Source organism: Vespa velutina, chromosome 1 (genome assembly GCF_912470025.1).
Source record: "Vespa velutina chromosome 1, iVesVel2.1, whole genome shotgun sequence".
Taxonomy (NCBI): domain Eukaryota; kingdom Metazoa; phylum Arthropoda; class Insecta; order Hymenoptera; family Vespidae; genus Vespa; species Vespa velutina.
In genome coordinates, this window is record NC_062188.1 from 10,972,222 (window position 1) to 10,995,960 (window position 23,739).

The window sequence follows — 23,739 nt, forward strand, 5'->3', positions numbered from 1 at the left end:
GCGATAAAAAATAAGAATCTGTCGAATATTTTCTTAAAAATAATTAGTGAATATATACATATATTATTTTAATACAATTTAAAACTTCATTTCCATACTACCTATGAGATAAAACTTTCAGTGTTTTTTTTTGCGTGATTTCTCCTTTAAACTAGTCATTCTATATTACTTCGACTATTACTACTACTACTACTATTACTACTACTAGTGATAATAATAATAATAATAATAATAATAATAATAATAATAATAATAATAATAATATAATATAATATAATAATACTAATAAAAATATATGTAAATATTATTTATATATATTTAGATATTATTTAATACATTTTATATTATAATAGTAAAACTAAGAAACAGAGAATAAGAAATAGTATGGAAATAAATGCAAACGATTATAATGTAGTAAGACAAAGAGAAACGATAGCGAACGAAAACAAAAGAAAGGTTTCGTACTTCATATTTTGCGTTTGATTAGACGTTATCTATCAATGAGCGGCCATGCATCGAAATTATCAAGGATACGATTTGTTGGATCGCGCTCAAACTACGTAAAATGATATATATTTCCTTTTTTTGTTATCCTAAATTACCGTCATCATATGTGTCATAATATAAGTATGTTATATAAGTATATTCTTATGTTTCTTCTTATTAATGTCTCATTACTATATTATTATATTATATATTATTATTATAGTTATAATAGTAATAATAGTAATAATATAATGTGAACTCCTGCACAGGAAACTGTAGCAAAATAGCGCTGGGAGAAAAATCTCGTAGAAAATGTGGAAACGAACCCATATTTTTTTCTTTAATAAAAATAATATATTATATGTTTACTAACTCTTAATTTGAAAAAATAATAGACAAATATATACTTTATACGTATTTCTCATTGAACGAAATTATACTGTTGCTGTGTCTTTTCTGGCACAGGTCACCACAAAATTCACGTCAATCATCACTAGAGGAAATAAATATGAGATTGGATAGTAACACTTTACTAAATTATCAAAAATAAAAAAAAGAGTAAATTAGTTAATTATTTTCGTTTACATCACTATAATAAAAGAAAAACACCGAAATTGTTTAACTTCGAGAATTTATGATTTCCTGTATTACGAATCTAAATGATGGCAAATGTACTACAGATTACATATAGAATCACTATCTTTTTAATCTATAAAATCTCAAAAGAATTACAATTTTTTCAAAATTTAACAATATTTTAGAAACTTGGCATAAGCCATTGGACACGTATTTCCTTATTTTTACCATAGAATTATCTGAGCAAAACTCATTAAAATGATCGAATGAGTTACCGTAGCTTTTCCGTGCAAGTATCGAGAAACCCTTTTATTTACGTTGGAAATGTTCAAAAAATGTGAGCATCAGCTATTTAACGTACACCAAGTAGGTAATCGTTACTTCACGGATATAAAACATATACAATTTAAGTATGATATAAAAATCAATAGTGGAAGTACGAGCTATATCTCTTTTGCTGCAAATTTCGACGGGCGTCACAGTATTAAACTTTTTCTTTGTGAAAAATGTCGGAAACTGTATTTGCGCCATCAAGGAGGACAGAAGTAATTTTCGATCAATTTTAATGAACAAGGTCTCATTTTAAATATGTAGATTTAATCTACGGCACCCTTTCGGCGGAGTTTTGAAAAAGCTTTTTATTTGTGCATAAGCTATTCTTGAAAAATGTTATTTTTCAACACGATTTTTTTCAAAGAAAATAAAGCTTTTTCAAAAATTCTTCGAAAGATACCTTTAAACCTTCGACTTTAAAATGAGACCTTGTTCATTAAAATCGGTCAAGAATTACGCCTGTTCTCATCGATGGTATGAACTATTAACCTTTTCGCTACGGCAGTGTGCTCCGTCGGAATGACAACGTTGATCAGGCCACCATGCTGTCAAAGTAGCGCCACTAAACGGAGCATCGATGCACATCGATGAACAGTATGCCTAAAAACAAGAATATCGCGCGGCTGATGGTTAAGCGGTATCACGCTGACGCCGTCTATAGCCAACGCTCGTACATACAGATCGTCGCGCGGATGTCTTTATAGCCGACGCTCGTAGCGAAAGGGTTAAAAAAACAGGGCTAATGAACAGCCTTAAACTAATTTCTTTTTTTCTTTCCATAAACAAAAGACAAATCAAGCTCTCCTTGACTACCGATAATCTTATCTTACACACACATGACTAATTAGACCTAGAATCCTCCATCAGCACATTTCATACACACACACACACACATACGTTTAAGTAGCTCTAGAACCTTCCTTCGTTCCATTCAATTGTTGATCGGTATATCTTATATGCATACACATATGACTAACTACTTTTGGAACCTTCCAACCTACAAATATATTCAAAATATTTTAAACTTATTTATATACATGTAGTAAATGATACATTTATCATTTTTATTAATGAAGTAAATATTAATATGTTGTATAAAAATGAACATAGAGGTATGTACGTATGTATGTAGGTATGTATATATATATATATATATATATATATATATATATATATATATATATATATATACATACCTATATATATATATATATATATATATATATATACATACCTATATACATACCTATATATATATATATATATATATATATATATATACATATATAATAAATCGAATAGGCAAGGCGAGGTAATAAACGAAAATAAGTTTCTCTAACAAAGAAATGACAATTTACGTTTATTATTTACATTGGTTAAATTTCACACTACACTCTCGTGCTACTTCTCTCGTGGTGTTCTATTTGTTACTGCCCGTTTCTCTCCCAAATCTTAACGGCTCGATTTGTAGGTAACAAAAGAATTTGTAGATAACAAAAGACAAAGGAAGGGCAGGGCAAATCTACCTAAAGAAAGTATACTTTCTTTATATATATATATATATATATATATATATATATATATATATATATATATATATATATATATATATATATATATATATATATATATATATGTATAATACATATATTATATATCCATGTCTTTCTTTTTTTCTTTAAATGAATCATTTTATACTTCGTCGAATTGTTATTTGGAACAATGTATATTTGTATCTAAACAGTAAAGTAAGAAATTTATTATCATCAATTTTTTGTATAATCAAAGTAACTATTTCTGTACTATTTTATTTATAAAAATTTGACATAAACACAAATACATATAATATGCATACAGGACATGTAAAAATTAAAATATGGTTTTATATTAAAAATTTTCAAATGGATTATTACGTAAGTATAAAAAAATATTTTTAAATGAAAAACTGATCATTCATGTGTTAATATCGAAAATATTATAAAATTTACACACACACAGACACATGACATATATTATAAAAATAGTACCAGATACTTTGCCAGAGTTTATTAAAAATAAGAGTTTATTAAAGAAGAGTTTATTAAAAACAAAAAGATATCCTTTTTTAAAAATCCGTTTGGGAAAGAAAAAAGAAGAGAAAAAAGAAAAGAGAAACAAATAAATTAGTATAAGCTACAAAATAAAATGACAGGCGTGACTTAACGTTTGTATGGTAGTATATAGTATATATATAATATATATATGTATATATATTATATATATACTATATATTGAAGGACTAGGGCTATTCAGTTGTGTACGTGTATATGTATGAGATAAGCCCTAGTTAGATAAGGGATGAAAGGTTCTAGAGTTAATTAGCTGTGTATATACGTGCATGAGTAAGTAAATTTATCGGTAGCCGAACAAAGAGATGGAAGTTCCAGCTTTAGTTAATTGTGTGTGTGTGAGATAAATCGATCAATAGTTGAGCAGAGCATGATCTATCCTTTGTAAAATGAGTGAGATAGAAATGCAGCATAAGATAGGCAACAAAATAAAGAAATAGGACAAGAGAGCGATAAGAGTTACTGAATGCATATACACGAATGTGAGTAGAGATGAGAAAGGATATAGAGTGTACGTGATCGAAAAAGAATAATGGAGGGACAGTCTTGAGTAGATCAAGATAGGAGTATCGTGGACGATCTTAAGTAGACCCAGCGAGGAATAACGACGAAGGTCCTTTGTAGACCAAGTCTTGAGTGGACCAACGAAAAGATAAAGATCAGAGAGCAGAATCAAGAGTATATAGTCCTGAGTGGATCAACAAAGAGTAATAAGTAAAGCCCTGATTAAGTCAGAAAAAAAAAGAAAACACGTCAACCTGAAATCAAGAAAACAATATTACGTGCTAAAATTGGTAGCTTTACCCAATACAAACGAAGTCATGCCAATTAAACCGAAAAGTTAGTAAGGTAATACTACTACGACTTATCGAGGAATTGACCGAGTTAACGGTAACTTAATCAAACGTAGCCCTGGACATATTGATTAACAGGCTGACACAGAGATTACAGATATTTAGTTCAAACTTAAAGAGGTATTTGGTCAGCCAGAAAAGAAAAAGTGATAACAACAACTTTAAAAACAATCAAAAGAAGTTTTACGCTAATTTGATCAAATCTAATCAACCCAACATTCAACAAGTACTCGATGCCGTCCATTTTGAGACATTTTGGAGAAACGTATGGAGCAATCTTAAAAGTCATAATCTTGAATCGATTTGGCTAAGCACAGTTTCTGAATATTCTCAAATGGATACTACACCGAGCGAAGTTAATGAACTTAAAAGTACATTAAAACATTTTACAAATTTTACTGCACTGGGCCAGATGAAATACAAAACTTTTTGTTGAAGAAGTTCGTAGCTCCACATCAACACATTGTTCGGAATTTCAAAAAATCCTTGACATGCAAATATTCTTACATTCTTCGTGAAAGGAAGAACTTTCTTGATTCTAAAAAATGGAGACTTAGCTAACCCAGCGAATTACAGACCAATTGTCTATCTACCATGTACAAATCAATTACATCCATAATTAGTAGACGAATTTGACAGCACTGTGAATTAAGCAACATCATTCCAAGCGAGCAAAAAGGATGTATAAGGAAATCGAGAGAATGTAAATAGTTGATTATTATTGATACTATAATTCAATTCATAATTAACGCAACTTCAATATATTTTACATCGATTACAAAAAAGCATTTGATACCATCCCACATTCATACTTGCTAGAAATGTTAAAAGTGCATAGTCTAGAGGCCAAACTGTTAACATTCTTTGCAAATGTTATGAATCATTGGAAAACTACTGTACATGTAGGAACAACAGAAACAGACGAAATTAACATTAAAACAGAAATATTTTAGGAAGACTCTTTTAGTCCTCTCTGATTTTGTATGTATTTAGCTCCACTTAGTAGAATCCTTAACCAGTTGTCAGATGGATATTACATTCACTATTTAGCAAATTAGTATATCCCACCTATTATATATAGACGATTTGAAGCTCTTCGCAAGATCCAGACAACATCTCGCCAGCCTAATCAACAATGTTAGAAAGTTCAGCAACGACGTCCACATGAACTTTGGATTCGAGAAATGCAAGGCAGTTGAAATTTTCAGAGAAAAGGTCATGCGAACTGAAGGATTTTCATTTAATGAAGGATTGTTAGAGGTGCTAAGTAAAGAAGAGAGCTACAAATACTTTAGGTCTATACCAAATACATGGAATACAAACTGCGAGATGAACAGAAATATTAAAGCACGATTTTATGAAAGAATGAAAGTACTATCTAAAAACAAGCTAAATAGCGGCAATCTCATGAAAGTCATCAACATGTATGCTGTTCCTCGGTTTGATTAAATGGAGTTGAATTGACCTGGAGAGAATTGAACTAAGCATCAGGACAATGGTGACTACATATTGCTTTCAGCATCATAGGGCGGCAGTAGAACGAATTTACTTACCAAGAAACAAAGGTGGTCAAGGCATAAACAGATAACACTATATCCAAGTTGACAAGTTGAGACAATTTTTATTGACAATGTAAATTCATCGAAGAAAAAAAGCCCTATTACCAGTATGAAACATGTGAAGTTCTGGTCATTTCCAATTTTAAATTGTACTGGAAATGGACGATGAGCACTAATCATACGATCCTTGCAAATCGGCCAAATATAATATACGTTGACAAGACTTCGAGAAATTGCTGGATTTTAGATACGACTTTACCTCTTTTTGTAAACCTGCACAGAACATAAGGGGAAAAAATTGCGAAATATGTAGACCTGGTGCGCGAGGTAAAGCAGCATGAAAGACTAAATAACATCAGTATTGTCTCAATCATTGTATCCAGTACAGGAGTTATCGAGCAAGCTATAATCGACGAGTTGAAAAAATTGAAATGTGAACACTTGTTACATGAAATGTTGAAAGCAGTTATACTGAATACATGAAGGATAGTTCATAAATTCCTGAAACATTCGTAAAATAAATGAATATTTATTTAGAACATATAGTACCTTTACGACTTGCAGACGAAAGCAAGTAGTATCTGGAAGGAAAGAGGCATAGAAATAATAATAATAACAACAATAATAATAATAATAACAATAATAATAGTAATAATAATAATAAAAATAATAACAATAATAATCTAATAACTAAAATTAAGTCCAGATTTTTAATAGAACTTTTATTCTTTACTTTCATTTTTTACTTTTTGTTATTTTGAATAATAATATTATAAATATCATACGTAGATTTCTCTCTCTCTCTCTCCCTCTCTCTCTCCCTCTCTCTCTCTCTCTCTCTCTCACTCTCACTCTCACTCTCTCTCACTCTCCCTCTCTCTCTCCCCCCTTTGCGAAACGCTACACGGATGTTATTAAAACTACGTAGCTTACTTAGAAAAAAAGTGTTTCTATGTGTGTGTATGTGTATATGTAAGATATTTTTTGAAACACTATCTGGAAGATATGTACTGATTAACTTGGATCACTTATTCTTGATTAATACATACTTTATTAATACAGATACTATTATTAGTATTATACGTATTACAGCTTAAGATACTACAATGACAGTTTGGTGTTATTTCGTTGATTAATTCTGGGTGTTTTGGTGGTATTTAATCCCGTTGTTCTAGTTGCGGCTGTAGCAGAAGTAAATTATATTGTAGATACGACTGAAGTCATGATGATCCTATAGGTGAAATGATGTGATTAAGATGTTTGATGATGGTGATTATCTTTTTGTTCATGTTGACTTTAGGTATCCTTGGTCTACATGTTGGGTCAATTCCTTCAAATTCAATTAGAGCTTCATCGAATTTGTCAAAGATTGTGTGGAACAAAATATCGCGTTGAAGAACGATTGGCCTTGAGCTCTTCCTTGACTTGCACGTTTTCTGGTGTTTGTTGTAGGCTCTGTGACATTCTATTTACGAGGCTTAGTCTATGTCGTGGTCTTAATTCTTCCATTATTCCCTGTTCGATTTCTGCCAATTCTATGTTGAACAAAAGTAATCTATTTTTGATTGCTCTTACTCTATCTGCAACATTCTGTCCGCTTTGTCTTTAAGCAAGTTGTGGGTACAGGACTTTAAACTATTCGTATTGTCTTTCTCTATAACCAAGATTGTCGCTTTTGTTCCTTTATGGTGACAACACATAATGTCTTTATTCATATCTGATGATTATGCAATATGTTGTCTATGGTTTTCAGGTCATGCGATCTCAGATATAATAACTGTCGAAACAGTCGAAACTGGTGTAGATTCTATGGATGGAGTATATTTGCTTCTTGATTGCAGGGTTATCCCGATACGCAAATCCTGCGATTTTGCAACACCATTACTGGTTCGCATACTGCTGGCTCCAGCGGTAGTTTCAGAGTCAGCTTAGGCGCTACCGGATAGCAGCATTCTAATTGTCCTATTATGTTGTCCTATGTCCTTAATATTCTCTCCATATTTGTTTGTGTTGTATTTTAGATTTTCCGCTAGGTATTATTAAAAAACTGCTCTTAACATAGAGGACAGACGCCACCTACACTGTAATAACAAAAGGATTTTTGTTACTGTTGTTTGGTCCGCGAAATGTTTCCATGAAACATTGTAATGTTGATATAATTAAATAACGCAAAATCTATAATAATTAATGTCTAAAATGTATTGAAATACTATACGAAAAAGGAGAAAAATAATGACAAATAAAAAGTATCATTCTTTGAGCAAAGAAATCAAATATGAACAAATTTCTCTCTCTCTCCATCCATCCATCCATCCATCCATCCATCTCTATCTGTCTATCTGTATCTGTCTATTTATCTCTATCTATCTATCTCTACTAACAAACGGTTAACAAATGGTCTCTCGAGAATCACGGATTTATTATGACAAATTGTTCATAATGTATTGTTAAAGAGGCTACTAAATACGCAACACACGCGCGCGTGCACACACACACATATTTGTAGATATATTTATGTTTGTATGTATGTATGATTATATATAATCCCATTTGATATCGAATATATGCAAAAATGATCATTCTTTATATTCTACTATTCTATATTTTACTATTCTATAAAGTTTTCTATATTTCTGTGTTGCCTGCTGCTGCGTGCGCGCGCGTGTGTGTCCTGTTTATGCATATATGTATTGGCAAACATTTGAAACAATTTTCGATATCGACAATTATAATAATAAAATCATAAATTAGTAACTTGACTCTGTTTGTTATTATTATTAGTTTTCTGCAATAAATTTTTGTTAATAATGGAGAGGATTAAAAAAGAGAACTAGGATGCGAGTAAATAAATAAAATATTTTAATTTGTACATAATGGAAAATATAATAAAATATATGTTTGATATATTTATATAATAAAATATATATTTGATAGGTAAATTTTATTCTTTATGTAAAAAAAATGATCTGAATAATTGATTTTGCAAATATAGAAACACGATAGCATTTTCATTTTTTATTTAATTTAATTTAATTTTACTTATTGAAATTATTGAAATTAATGTGGGTAAAATATTGTTTCTTTTAAAATAATCTTATATTTTTTGTTAAAAAAAAAAATTAATATTACAATTTAACTGTACCTTTTTAGATTCATCATAGCATCCCGTCATCTCTTTTCTAACTTTTATAATTAATAACTAGTCTTTCACATTTCTTAACGTAACAGTACGTCACGAAAAAAAGAAGAGTTTTTCAGTCATCTCAATTTTTCATCAGAATATTAAGTATATTTTATTCGTTTCATTCTTTTCTCGATTGAGCTTAAAATAAGCTAAATAAAAAAAAGAAAAACTCATTAATCATCACATACACCTAAAGAGTGCATCAGCATCAACGTCACGAAGTTCAGCACGACCGATCTTTTCTATTCTTTTCTTACCACGTGTAATTTCAAATAAATAGTTCTTCTCTTCCTTATTCTTTCTACCATGACATCAAGTATTCAACCAACTACACATTATAAAAAAAATAAAAAAGCTAAGAAGTTCTGGAAATTCTTGACGTCCTTATAAAAAAAGACTTTAATTTCCTATAATCCAATTTCTTCAAAAACATTAATTTTCTGATTTAAAAGAAGATCTAATTTTTCTTTCATTACTTTTTCTTTGTTTTACAAGAAGAAAGAAAAATAATAAAGCTAGACTTAAAAAAATAAATGGATGATTTTATAATCCTATATGGGAAAAAAAAGACGGATGAATTTATTTCAATGCGGTGTCATAATAAATTAAAAAAAAAATAAATAAGTAACGAATTTTCAATGATCTTACAAGTCAATCATTATTCATTTGGAAAACATGATAAAACGATTTGTCATATGTCGAAGTAATAATTGTAGCCAATAGGTAAGCTTTACCAGAAAATGACAGTTTTAGAAAAATTCGAAAAGAATTGGGAGGAAAGGAATATACGGTGCTATTATATATAAATCATGAGTTGAGATTTTAACATCCAAGTTGAACAACTATTATTATATAAATCTAATATTGCAATATCAAAGAAATTCCAGAAAACTCGTAATATTGATGTAAAAACAACGATCTTAAACTTCTACAACCTAATTTTGCAACAAACATTAATTTTCAGATATAAACTTATAATTAATTTTATGACGAAGTAATGAGACAAGACTTCAAAAATGTAAACATAAAGCGTGTAATTTTCAAGGAGTCATTATGGATGATTTAAAAGAAAAAAAATAAAAGGAAAAGAGAAAGATAGAGAGAGGAGAGAGAGAGAAAAGAAACGATTCTCAATATTAATCGATCACTCGTAAAACATAGCGCAACCATGATATTGCTGAAAAAAAATATAAAATAGAAAAGGGAAAAAACCGACCAACTAGGTATAACCCAAATTTTTTAATGAACATTAATTTTCTGTTACAAACTAACAAATTCATTTTGTAACGTAATAATGAAACATGCCTTGAAAAATCCAAATATATTACTGTAACTTTCAGTGTGGTGATATAATGGATTAAATAAATAAACAAACAAACACAAAAAACGGTCAGCGATATTAAATTTCATCAGTCATTTGAAAACCGCAACAAAACGATCCAGTTAAAGTCAAAGTAAATTCGAGTCGGTTGTAGGCGGTATAAGAAAATGATGGCGTCAGAAAAATTAGAAAAAGTAAGGGAGAAAGAATAAACAATATTACGTATGTATATCATAAGTTACATTTTTAACAAGCACAATTATGCGATTTCAAAGAGATTATTTTGTTGTACAATGACAACAAATATATTATTTCATATATATATTGTTGACGCATACATGCACAACCTCAGGTATTTACAGTACTATCACTTAAGTGTATGCGGACACTCATGTGCAACCTCAGATATTTACAGTGCTTTGTCCTAAAAGTTATATGTCCCTATTGGATATAACTGTCTCTGGAAATTCCTTGAATAATCGCTAAGAAAATGAGTAGATAAAAAACACATTGCCACTTTTTTCCGAGTTTGACATTGTTAGTAAAGTACTTAGTTTTTGATAATGTGTCGAGCCGGACAATTATCAATGCAATACTCATGGGTCTATACGGTCACTAGGACAAAGGACCACGCATGAGATTGGTTAAACATTTCGAACGAACTATCACAACACGCCCACTACCAATAAGAAGATTGCATTCCTGTTCCAGATACTTTTTATTTAAATTCTTTCCTTTTCATTTCTCTTTCCCAATTTATTAATGCCTTCGTGGATAATTCTAGGGAAATCTACACACAGTCGCACTCAAACATTCGCACTCACCAATAAGATAACCGAGTCTTACCAATATCACTGGTTATGTTTCAAATGAAGGTATTCAGCACAAACTAAATTGTAGCAATCAAAACTATGTCCATTAGATTCAGAGCATGCAGAGTCTTATTACATTACTGGCTATTACTCAGAAGTCTCCTCCGAGTCTTATTACATTACTGGCTATTACTCAGAAAGAGTCAACACGATTCACTATACAAGAACACATTAAAAATTGTATTATATTACGATAAATATATTGTGATAACTATCAATTCACATTATATCTATTGTCTCGCACCTACGAGCTCCACGGGATCCTTTAAAAAATTCGCGTTTTTTCATTAATTTGTGGGAACGCGATGAGAGGTATTTTCCTAACGGCTTACCACAGTATTCTAGACTAATATTGCCGCCTTTATTCATCGTGATTAGTAGATCTATAACTCTGATGATTAGGAAGAGATGGGGAAGATTCACCATGCAAATCGACTATCATTGCTGGTTTGGTGCGAGACCCGTATCTGGAAACGTTCTCGTAGTTGGGCCCTCACGACGCAACATATATATATGGTATTACAGAGAATTAATTTAAAGAAAGAAATTAAAAAAATAAATAAAAAAAAATAACAATGGTCTAAAAACTCATCAATCATTCGAACAACAGAGGCAAAACGATACGGTTAATGTTAAAGTAAAAAATCCGAGGCATCCGTAAGCAATATCAGAGAATGACCGCGTCAGAAAAATTCGAAAAGATAGAGAGAATAATAGGCATAGAAAGAAATAATAGATAGTATCATATACATATATCATGAATTTTGATTTTAACGAGCTGAAGCTGAAGCGACAATTATGCGAGTTCCAAAGAGATCATTTTGTCAAATATATTATTACATACATAATCAACTATCATGAAAACTAAGAGTAACATTGATTACCAGATATATAATACATATGTAAAAAAAGCATTGATAATAAGATAACAATTAATTTTTAACAAAATAACGAAGTAGTATTTAAAAAAATACACACACACATTGTTGATACACACGTGCGTCTTTCCATTGTTCACGGTATTTTCTCTTAAGGATCATATAATATTATTGGAAACAATTATCCTTGGGAACCTATCGGCTATTAGATAAACAAAACGTATAGATAAGAAACACATGGCCACCTTTGTCTGGGCTTATGTATTCTTAGTAAAGTACCTGGGTTTCGATAATGTGTCGACTCGGTCAATAAATAAATAGTAAAAGTAGAAGCCTAGGCTCGATAAGCTAAGGGCTATCTGCGCCTAGCCTTGTAATATCCATTGTCATACTCTAATCGGACGATCATTAGAACAAAGGAGGCACATACGGAATGTTTAAACATTCCAACGAACTATCCCCGACCAATGGGCATTTATTCTTTCCCTTTCCATAAGTCAAACTCCGCCTTTTACCAACTCATTTAAGTTTACATGGATAGTTCAAAATAGGCCAAAATGCAGTCAAGCTACATCTTTCAGACTCACAACATCTGAGGAGTCAAGTTACATCTTTCAGACTCACAACATCGAAGCTCTCAAGCCTCCTTCAGGAGCAACCATTACAGCTAACTACACATCATACACGAGACACACAAATAATTGTAACTCATCCAATCAAATATACGGTGAGATTTACATAGCGTGCATTTACTTCTCCTTTAAAGAACGCGCGTTCTCCCATTAATTTGCAAGAACGCGGCGAGCGTCATTTTGCTGACGGCCTACAACGGTATCCTAGCATAGCTAGTGCCGCCGTCCTTATTCATTGCGACCAGTGGGTCTATAGCTCGGACAACAAGGACGAGACAGGGGATATTTCCTCCATGCGAATTGATTGTTATTGCTGGTTCGGTGCGAGAAACGCATTTTAAAAACGCTCTCGTTAATAATCAATATATATATATATATATATATATATATATATATATATATATATATATATATATTATATAATTGAGTGATAATATGATTTTTGTCGTTACTCTTTTTTCTTCTTCTTTTTTCTTTTTCTATTTTTTGTTTAATTAATTCTCGAACGATCTTAAAACTCATTGATCGCATGTAAGACACGGTAAATATCGAAGTAACGATCGAAGTCAACCATAGGCGGTACCGGAAAATAACAGTGTCAGAAAAATCCAAGAAGGGTCGGAAGAAAGGAAGGAATAAACGAACGAACGGTATTATATATATCGTGAGTTTTGCTTTTAGCGAGTAAGATAAAGCACAATCATGCAATTTCAAGAGATAATTTAACGCGGCATGCAAGCCAAGAGAAAAAGAGAGATACAGGAAGAAAGAGGTAAAGAGAGGAAGAGAAAGGGAGAGAGAGAGAGAGAGAGGGGGGGAAATAATTTAGGTTTTTTGATTTCATTTATTCTTAGAAATGTTATCTTCTCAATGTTCTAATGATTAATTACAGCCAATCATTCATGCCGATCCAAACCTTTTGTCTTCGACATGATTGAGTGACCGGAAAAATTTAAAAATTCATTTACTACTTAAGAAATTCTGTAATGACTCCAAAATATTTGTTCGCGATTTAGGTTGAAATTCGGAGTGGATGATCCGTAATTGGTTAAACATGAGATAGATTGACAATGAAGTTTTAAATAAAAATTTAAATAAAAAATCATTAATGTGTCAACTGCATGTATATCGCATAATATTATCAATAGCTTATAATGTATCAAATTCAACAGCTCTGTCGATTCGTTTTAAAGCCTTGTATACTGCAATATTCAACCAATATGTTACACCAATTCTAAACTATTCGTATTTTCATAGATTCCAATTGTCCTTTGACATAAACTATTTGGCCCAGGCTATAAAACAATTAATTATTTTAAAGAAGATACATTAAATGATCATTAAAATAATTCATTGTTTTTATATCTTACATAACACATTGTTGAAACCTGATAAAGAATTCTAATAAAATTGTACCAAGCATTAACTCAGAATCATTACTACTATCGACTTCTATATGTTTTAATCTCTCACAGATATATTTCAGAGCTTCCATGCACATTTCACTTGTTCTTTTCTTTTCATACATAATATACAATGTGTTTGTACAAAGGAAATTAATTTTCCTAAAAATGAAATTTTTACATAAACGAATATACAACATAAAATAAATTCCAATAATAATGATATCCTTTTTTATATAACCTACTTGACGAACAGCTTGTTGTAATAATCTATCTTCTCCGAAATCTGTTCCGATTAATTAAATTATTTTAATTTGATATCTGAATGCATACATGTTTGTCCGATTTAGTCTTCAGACTGGTATTACTTGCTATGTCCTCAAATCTTTCAATATAACAATATATAATCACCAATAATTAATATAAGTTATATTAGAACAAGTATATACACACAAAAGTTATATACCTACCATTTGGCACCATTATGTATAACTGTTTTTTCTAAATCTCGAATAACATCCAATTTCGTACTATCTGCCTCTGAAAAACAAGAATACTTCTTTGCAAGAAATAGATCAAAATATTCAGGAATATTGAGACTGACAATAGACGATAATATCATCCAATTAAATAAATTACTGTAATTATTGTTCTTTTGAAAAGATTATAATACTGTATTTAAGAAAGATATACCCTGAAATAGCTGATAGCTATGTTATGATGTTCTTGTCTTCTAAAATTAATCTTCCTATTTTCCTTATACTATTTAAATAAGAATACAGTAGTTTTCTTGTCGCATCCCAAAGTAGTTTTAATAAAAAATAATCCTTTATTCATAGATCTTAACAAAGTGATTATAAATTTATTAAAAACCATAAAATTAAGTAGATGTTCTTGATGGATCTTAGCATATTCAATCCATTGTGCTAGATCAATGTTTTCAGTTAAGAGGCTACGTTATCCATTATGTTGGAAGATCAAAGCTTCTGCAGGATCAGATCAACAATATTATTCGAGTCTCAACTTTTTATAGGAACAAACCTCGAAATAAATGTCTGGGTTCCTGAATAGCAACTTGCGCATTATGTTCCGCGCATAAGGCCAATTTTAATTTAACAACTCCTCGTCGTTTGGACTTATTTTTTTTCTTCAAAATATATCACATCATGTGCCCAGTTGTTGGAATATTTTAAATACAATTGATTTATAAATAAATAAAGCTTTAACTGACAAGTGTAGTTGCGTTTTCATAGAAATGACTATTTCGATAAATATTCTCAATTGAATTATTACAAACTAAAGAATTATATATACAATGAGATAATAGTATTACTTAGACAGAAAATGTAACCTGATGTTCAATAATGTTCAATCAATGTTAATCTATTGAGTTCATATAAAATAATCACGTGGACAAATAAAAAGTTCGATGAGATCGTTTATATTATTCCTACACTTGTTGTTCAGTAATATTTTCATGACTTATTATTATTAATTGCTTTATACAGCGCAGAAATTTTCTTCCTTTAATATTGTTTCGTTTCATTCTTAAATATAGCATCAATGGTGTTGATAAATATATTGAATTCGAAATTTATAATACATTTAAAGACAACGTCCAATAAATTCACTATCATGACGACCAATTATGGCTATTATGGTAATTTCCTTATCAAGTATCACAAAACCACCTTTAATATCTTTAACTTTATTTATTTTCTCAGATACAGTTTCAGCTGCATAGAAATCTCTATTAAAAAAAAAATAAAAAAACATGGGTGTATAATATATATCCATAGTGCTCGGAAAAAAATGTTATCAATCGAATATGAAGTATTACATTTAGGCGCATTATAATCGCATGAAAGAAAGTTATCATAAATCATCGAAGAAACAATTCTCAATTGAAAATGTTCTTCCCATACTGAACTAAGCGTAGACGTTTTCATAGCCGTGTTGTATTTCCTAGTGGGAGATGATTCGAGATAAGGAGCGCAAAACGGATAGTATTTTCCAGTAGCATCTTTGAATATCAATTTCTTAGCTTCGATTACTTCTATATTGATAAGATGCATTTTTGGAGCTTAATAACAAATAAAAATTATATTCATCCATATCGAATTTTGATTAGATTGATTTATGAGTAAAACAATTTTAAAAATCAACCTCTATATTTTGCGTTTCTTTCAAAATTTTATCACGAGTTTCATTATCGATCTTTAATGGATTTTACAGATGATTTAACTGAGCTTTTTGCCCACACTTATTAAAAACATAATTGATTAGTAATGTACACAAGGGTAGTGTAAAGATCTTCGATCTGTGAAATATACATCATAAGATTTACTATTATCGATTACCTATTTCATTGTCGCACTCCTAGTATAAAAATAATAATCTTGTAATATTTTCAGTTATCAAATTTTATTTAATGAATTCGTTGCACATAAATCTAATAAAAAATCATTATCTCAGCAGGTTTTTATCAAATAGACACCACAATGATAATAATACATGCATATCATAATTTTCTTTCAGAAATATCATGCAAAGATATTTATTAGAACAGAAGTTTTCTTCAGACTTCAAAGTCTACTTTCCAAGTACTTAAGAAATAAGCTCTATTACAATTGTACTGGAATACGTCAAATTCACATTATCAAGTAAAAACTAATCGTAATTTGAAATAATCACGAAGATGATAATGTAATATAAATGCAAACACTAATTGTAAGAATAAAGAAAATTGCAATGTAACGATAAAAGATATATATATAGTTACATTTAGAAAAATGAATTTGACTTAAAAATTTTCGCCACGACTCGACTTGCAATAAAATAATTTATACCATGTATGTTCCCTATCGTACTAAATAACATTAGTAAAAATATTTTTTTTATATTTTCGTTTTGATATTCCAACATTGGAATGAAATATTTAAAACAACATCCTGCATATGTATATTCTATACACGCACATACATGTAGGATATTTTTCGTAACCCTACCTGGAAGATACAGACTAAGTAACTCGGCACACCTTTTTTTTATAAATATATGTTGTATTAACAAAGATATTACGACTAAATTACTATTACCAAGATGCTATATATATATATATATATATATATATATATATATATATATATATATATATATATATATATATGTATATGTATACATATAATATATTTTATTATATATATAATAAATGTTGATAATATTTTTAAAATTTGTTTACTTATAAATGAAAAATATAAAAATATATTCGTTATTTACAGTAAAATATAATATTGAATGCTGATTTCGGAGCATTTCTATATTCTATAAGATTTCAGCATTCTATATATTTTTATATTTTTTACTGAATTATTTATTTTAATAAACATAGAATACGAGCATATAGACGTAGGTAGATAGGAAAGGAAAATAATCCTAGTATGTAATTCTAATATTCCTAGGTAAGACGGCAAAGTCATTAATGTCATCGACAAAGTATAAAGAATGTTAATGGATAATAAACAAGAGGCGATAAAGAACAATTCGAGTCAGTCTACAAAAAACAGCTGTAAGACACATGTGTTTTTATTCAGTTATTCAAAGGTGATCCTATAAACACTTGACCAAATCATATTCTCTCGTTACTTCTAACTACGGTTCAACAGTATCATAGCAATGTAAAATCGATTCATACCTATACATTTCCTTTCGTCTCGTTTACTTTTTTTCTAATTTTCTTTAATACCTTTTTAATTGTGATAATAGATCGTGTTTACTGAATTGTAACTTTTTAATGCCTTCTCACTGTATTTATAATTCCTTCTTTCGCTTTTATTATGATCAATAATACATTTTGAACTCTTCAAGATTACCTTCATCTGTAAAATTTTAAATCAAGCATATTTTTTCTTTTAATATCATTATTGTTCAGTAAGTTGACAAATCTCTCTCTCTCTCTCCCTCTCTCTCTCTCTTTTTCTCTCTCATTCAGAGTTGATACACACAAAGAAGATATATTCAAAGTACATGAAAAAAGATATATAAAGTAATATCAAATTTTACTCGGAATTTCACAAGAATGATAAATGTATGTATGTATAAAATGATATAATACACTTATATATTTGAATTTCAAAAATAATTGGAGTAATTCAAAGACGAGAACTTTTTTATTCAAACGTAGGGTAAATAGGATTAAGATTTTGGAACGTCAATAAAAAAAAATAAAAAGGAACAAAATCGCTTGAACAGAAAGTTATATTTTTTGAGATACACTTTCTTGACCATGTATTCATTTAGTGGCATGCTTTGAAAAAAAATACCAAAAATAAAAAAAAATTAAAAAATAATATTTTTTTCTTTTTTGCTTTTGGACAAAATAAAGATTTTCCTAAGCTAAATTGTTCAAAAAAAATTTTGATCACTGTTGACTGTCAATATAACTGAGACAACTCGTGCCGATCCGAACTTTTCATGTTAAATATTTTTATACTCAACTTTACACTCAACATGATAAATATTTTCAGAAGAACTTAAATAGGTATTCACGTGCCTTCTATATACTCGCAGATACTTTTTCGTTGGCTACAGGGATATCGCATGTAAGATACGTTATTTCCTATTTCCACGACTCTTAGCCTAAAAATAGAAAATAGAAATCATGTATCCACTATTACTGTCATCATTATATACATGGATATTATATATGGATTTATATAAGTAAGGTTAGGACGAATGGTACATTAATTATTTCTGTACATTAATATATATTCATTCTCTTCCTGCTTTTATACTTGCAAGTTTATATATATTCCATAAATAATTCAATTTTTTCTTCTATTTATGAGTAGTAAAATGATCCATTATGAATATTTTACACATATAACCTGTAAAATTGCAAAACCAATAACTTAATCGATTTCTATTTTTTTCAATGAGTTTATTAATATTTTAGAGCTTTATTAAATAACATTTCTAGCAACAGAGTATATTTATTCTTTTCATTAATTTAAATATATTACATTCAAATGAATTATCACTTTAATGAATTATTCAAAAAAAAAATAAAATAAATAAAATAAAAACAAAAAAAAGAAATTAATCCAGCATTAGTATTATTTAGCATATTATTGCGTTTTAAATCTTTAAGTATTTTATCCTTTTGTCGTGTGTATTTATATATATATATATATATTATATATATATATATATATATATATATATATATATATATATATATATATAAGCTCCATATAAAAAAAATTAATTATTATTGTCATTATCCAATTATTATTATCCAATATTGGTAGAAGCAGCTTTTTCTCATATGCATTGATATATATTGTGCTAGTGAAACGAGTCGATAATTTTCTAATTGGGAAGAGAAAAAAGGAACAATAATATTATAATCTTTATACGAAATAGGAATTTCATATAAAGTTATATATATATAACTTTGTAATTCAATAAAAACTTTATATTTCAATAAAAATTCATCATGCATTTTTTTTACATGCAATTTTTATGTAGAATAAATATACATATATATGCAAAAAACATTATATATCGATAGAAATTCAATAGAGACTTTTTTTAGATGCAATTAACATTTTCGCATTCTCAAACGCGATCTACAAGCGCAATTATTACGACATGAAATAATAAGAATAAAAAGTAATGATATATGTTAAAGCGATCAAAAGATATTCCAATAATTAATTATTCGCCGCAAAATGAACTTACCGTAAGTAGCGCTCGATTCCCATGACGAAGAAGAATGATCGATTCTCGTTCTTTCTTCGTCACCTTCTATACCTCCTCTATTTCTCTACTTAACGGCCAGAATTCTAAGTAAGCAATAATTTTTTCAATGGTCTGATATTTCAGCAGTTTTCAATTTCAAAAAAATTATAACGTTATCCTTATAAAGAACGATAATAGCCAATAGGATTGACTTTTTCTTTTTTTCTATATGGAATTCTGGGTAAATTCTTATCAATTTTTAAGTTTCTGCATATTACTTTTGGCCATATAGTATATATATATATATATATATATATATATATATATATATATATATATATAAACTATATAGCTTATATAAAAAAAATAGAGATGATAGAACAATGGACGAGGAAAGAAGATAATGGAAATTTGTTTTTCTTTCTTTTCGTCTGCTATCAGTTTACATTTCTTTTTCTCCCTCGGTTACTGCGTATAAAAATATGACAAAAAAAGTTGTGCTATTGTTTAACATTGTTTTAAAGACGTACAAAAAAAATTTTTTTTGTAAAAATATTAAAGATATTAAAAATGTTCTTTTATTTATAGGTTAACTTTTTATCAAAAATGATCTCTTTTTTTAGGAAGGATGAGTGAGTGAGAGAGAAAGAGAGAGAGAGAGAGAGAGAGAGAGAGAGAGAGAGAGAGAGAGAGAGAAGTAATTGATTGGCTCATTTCGATCTGGTGGACGCCAGATGCAAGATCGAATGTGTTGGAATATTTCGCGCTTCTTAGCTAGTCTAATATTTCTCTGATATTAGGCAGAGGATAACTGCTTTTTACCGTTTTTTCATTTAGGATCCTTTAGTCGAGAACGAATCTCCATATCTTGTTATTGTCCAAGTCTGCTTTCTTTGGGACAATCCAGAAAGGCGAATTATATGATGATACAGACGGTCGAATGACATCGGTTTCTGTAATGTCGCTTATATGTTTATTCCTCTCGTTTTTGTGTATCGTTGGGAACCGATATTGTTATACGGCGACGGGTATTGAGTCAACGGTTTCAGTATTATGACTAACAATATGTGTATGTGTGAACTTGTTTCCTGGTGAATGAAGCAGATCTAACGAGTCTGTTATCATGATCTCGGCTACTTCTCTTTTTTCCTTATTTAACAAGTTTAACTTTATGCATTGAAGTGCCTTTTCGAAGCATGTTTCGGAGATCGTCTTATAGGAACGATCAGATTTAGAAGAACAGGTTGATTTAGGAAAAGAATAATAAGAATTTATGGTAATGATTTTCGTATATTTAAGATTCTCCTCTGATTCATCCGTTTGAGCGGAATTAATTCGTACCGACTAGGATTCATCGTTGTTTTGCCTTAAAAAAGACATTGGACACATGTTGACTATCACAAATGTTTCTATCTCAATCGTTGGAGTAGATGTTTTGGTTTCGATATTTCAAAGGAGAAGTCGTGGAACTAGAGCAGTGACAACTGCAGATTAAAGATTTGCCTCCTCTGATTTGTTCGCTCGGTTCGAAAAAGTCTGATGTAATTCGGTCGTGTTTTTATCATGGCCTAAGATTGATAGAGAACACATATCGGCAGTTTTAAATTCTTCGAATTCGATCGTATAGATATTTTAGATAAGTCTTGTCATCTAAATTCAATACTATAGCTTCACTGGCGTAAACTCCAGCGCCGAAATTTCATGATGGTATGTAACCTATTTTATTTATATAGTTAGAAACGTTGACATACATAGAAAACCTCGTTTGTTTTTCCTGGAATGATTATTTCCTTCGGTTTCACAAAAGAAAAAAATCGATATGCCATGCCATTCTACATGCCGTTCCCTTTCACAAAATTAATTTTAGCAGTGTATTTGAAAAAGTATGACCCGAAATACCATGAGGTCATCGGGAAAGGAATTTGAAACGAGATGGAATTTTACGAGGTAACTGAAGATGTCGATGGTACAAAATCCGTATGTTATTAAAAAAATGCGCAAAAAGCAAATGAGAAGCAAGTAGCATATCGAATACATTAATAAAAATAATACTATACTGATATTAGAGTAATGTAATGAAAATTGTCGATGTTATAGAAGGATCGAAATTAAGAAAATGGTGGTAATCGATAGGCACGAATGATTTATAATTTCAACAGCTGGTTATTTCTTCAATGTATCGGTTCAAGAGGATAAGAGATGGTCCTCGTTGGTTCTAGACAAATTTTTTAATTATTCTATGTGTAAAACGTTTTGTGCTCAATCAATTTAATCTCAAAATGATGAACTTTCTCTAAAACTCAGTAACGAATTATTTGCTCAGTAACGAAGAATAAGTTGGTTTTTTTAAAGGTAGTTATTATATATAAACGTACTTACTTTTTTAAAAATCAATCAAAAAATCAATAAAATCTTTTTAATCGTTCGTTTATTAGTTGTCGGTGTCGATCGTTACAAAAGAGAATTTTCACTTTTGGTAGAAGTAACTTCGATCGGACAAAGGTTCTGCCATTATCGAAATTTTACAAGTTTGGCCTTCTATTCTTAAATTCGATCCGGCTTCTTTGAAAACATTAGAAAAAAATCTTCTCGATTCACGTCCATCTACGTCTATTGCCGATGAAGAAGCATTTTGGATAAAACGAAGCAATGAGGCAATTCGATCCAGAGATGAAACATCTTTCGGCGAGGCTACAAATATATTGAACGATATTAGAAATGAATTTGAAAATGCGGTTATTTCGAGGTTCGGTTTTATTTATTCATTTATTTTTATATTTTAAAAAGAGACTAAAAAAATGATTTAAAAAAGAAATATTATATATATTGCGCCTTGACAAATGCAAATATTTCGTCGTCCATCGTCAATAATGTCGCTTGCGAGTTATCTATCATTATGAAACTTTTTTGACCCTTGATGTTATGCAATGTGTATTGTATCCGCGTATTGAGATATTATATATCTATCAAGATTGAAAAAATGTTTCTTACTGATAGATGGCGCTCGCAAGCGACATTTGTGGGGTTATCGTTGACAACCCATGCAGAAAGAAATTTTGCACATCAAGCAACAATTGTGATATGTTTGTTTAGCTATGTTCGGTATATAGTAAAATAAAATCAGATTATGACTTCCAACAGCTATGGCTGTAGTCTCTAGAAGAGTCGAAGAAAGAATGTGCGATTTTTTTTATGTTTCCCGTGTCTTTTATGTCTCCTTTGTTTTCGGGGTCTTTGTTGTCTTCCATTTTGTTTGGATGGTTTTCACGTGTATGTTGGTGGCGCTATAGCATGTTAGTTATGTGTCTTGCCGGAGAAGATGTAACAGTCGCGACGAGGTCGCCACATCGAGAAAACAAAGATGCCACAAACAACAAAACAATAAAAACGCCGCATACAAGAAAGAAATCATTCATTTTTTCATACTTCAGACCATAGATATAGTCGCCGAGGGTGATACTCTGATTAAACGACTGTGTGCCTGATGCAAATGAATGTGTATATCGTGGTTATTGCTTGACATGCGAAGTTTCTTTTTACATAGTGGGTTATCCACACATTATCGACAATGTTTAGAGTGTTGTATATTTTCAAACTTAATATAGAACATTTATACAAATGATTAATAAAAATCAATGAGTAAATGCAGTTAATAATGAATAATCTTAAATCAGTTATAATAACAAAGAATTACACAGATCTTTGTAATTCAAAACTCCAATTTTTCTCTGATAAGAAAAATGTTATGTATTAATTAAAAAATAATTTACAATACAGAAATGGATTTATCG

General features: G+C 29.8%; 1 pseudogene; it reads right to left on the reverse strand.

Moving 5' to 3' along the window:
* Positions 1 to 13,774: 13,774 nt before the first annotated feature.
* On the reverse strand, positions 13,775 to 16,541 carry LOC124946352 (annotated as a pseudogene).
* Positions 16,542 to 23,739: the final 7,198 nt, after the last annotated feature.